We start from the raw sequence: 2,052 nt of genomic DNA on the forward strand, positions 1-2,052 counted from the left end.
GCCTCACCACATTCATGGTACCTATCATGGTAAAAAGAGCGATCTTCAATTTGACGAGCTCAATAATATTTTCCTTGACTTGAAGACACTTCAGAAGGAAATGATCAGATTCTATGAGCTAGAGCATACAGAAGCAAATGGTGTTGTCAGTTTTGTGATAAAGCTTGATGAATGTGAGATTGTTAAGAACAGAAAAATTGAGAGGATTTCCATAACTTTAATGAACAGAGCATTGAAACCGAAGGATACCAAGTACTTCAGCGTGCAATCGGAGAAGAATGTCTGGTGGCTAGGTGCTTTTGAAGTAGAGAGTGAAGACTTTGATGTTCTGAATTGGGTTTTCCATCAAACAACAATACCCGAAGTCATTAATGCACAAGAATTAGGGGAAGAGCTTGAAGTTGAAGGGTTTGGAAGTTACAGGGTGGAATGGCACATGGGAGGAGACCTTAAAACCCTTAAATGTATGTACAATGTCTCCAAAGGAGCTATGGCAAAGAGCCCTTGTCTGTATTGTATGGCATCAGCAAAAGAATGTAATCCTGCAAATTGGAACAAAGCACCCAATAGGCATACTCAAGATCCAAACTTCAAAGCAGTTTTAAATATTCCACTTGCTAATGTCCACATACGCACTCTGCATGCTCTTTGCAGAATTGTGGAGAAAATTGTACATCTATATGTGGGGTTTGCCTGGAAGTTACAGCCAAAAGCAGCTAGAGATGCTGCAATCAAATGTATTGAAAGGGTTTTATCAGAAATTGGCCTTCACAGTGGTAAGGTTAAGATTGAAACAGACCTGAAGAGGTCTTCAAATGGAAACAATGTGCCTAGAAAGGTATCTGTTGGTGGTGTGAAGGCCAGAGCTTTCCTAGGGTTTCATGGCAAACTAGGAAAGGTAAATGCCAAGAAGGGTTCATCCAATGTGAAGTATAACCAGTGGAAAGCTCTCCACAATGCCATCAAAGATCATGGTCTTGAAGGTACATCAAGAAACAAAAAGGCAGAGGTATGGGAATCACTAGACAAAGTATTTTCCTACTGTGATAAGACATCCTGGGGCAAAAATGATCTGCCAAATTTCAAGAAAGTGCTCAATAACTTCAGAAGTGCAATGAAAGATGCTTGGGATCAGGAATTCACACATTACATGGTAAGTTTTTTATTCCTTTTTAATATGTACATACTTTTAGTTTGGAAGCATATGATTAATCTCATACTTACTAATTATTGACACACTTTTACTTTGCCAGCATATAATTTACAATCACACTCCCTGGTTTGTAAAGAGATGGGGCTCCCTGTCCATATGGTCTACACAAGGCATGGAGAAATCCCATTATCAAGCAAGAACCAAGTTTTTCAAGCATACAAGACATGGAGGAGGTGCAGTGAAGGCAAACAGCTTGCTTGAGGTTTTCCAATGGTTCTATAGACAAATATGGCATAGAACCAGATCAAAAATGACAAAGAAAGCACTATTGAACTCAGATTTAGCAAATGCCTTACACAGGAACAAGCAGAAAAGACAAAATTCATATAATAGTTCATCTGCAAATGAAAAATTCTTACAATGGCCAGCTACAAGAGAGAGACAAGGTAGAAAGTGGGCCAAAGTACAGGTTTGAGCAAAGTCAGTCTTTTGATGAAGGTACATCAACTTCACCCCTAAACTTCAGAAACTTCTGCTTATTGTAGCCTATCATTTGTCTCTTGAGGTCCCCAGAGTGGGCAAGCACATAGGATGCCATTGTTGCAAAATAACCAGCTCTAGAACCAGTAAGGCCAGGGAAGAATCCAAAAATTCTGATGGCTTCCTCCTTTTCCACCAATATTAACTTCTCTAACCCTGGAGGAAGATGATATGAACCAACAACCTTTGCAAGTGCTTTAATTGCAAGCATTGGCAGCAATGGTTCTCTTGTAAACTTGTTGTGGAATATAATGACAGTCTCTTTGTTGAGCTTCCCAATAAAGTGTCCCAAGCTCTGGTTCCTTCCTAAATTTAAGGGTCTCGAACCCTTCCCCCTACCAAGGAATTTGTCTGTGTCC

Source organism: Adiantum capillus-veneris, chromosome 28, assembly GCF_014529385.1.
Source record: "Adiantum capillus-veneris isolate H3 chromosome 28, ASM1452938v2, whole genome shotgun sequence".
Classification (NCBI taxonomy): domain Eukaryota; kingdom Viridiplantae; phylum Streptophyta; class Polypodiopsida; order Polypodiales; family Pteridaceae; genus Adiantum; species Adiantum capillus-veneris.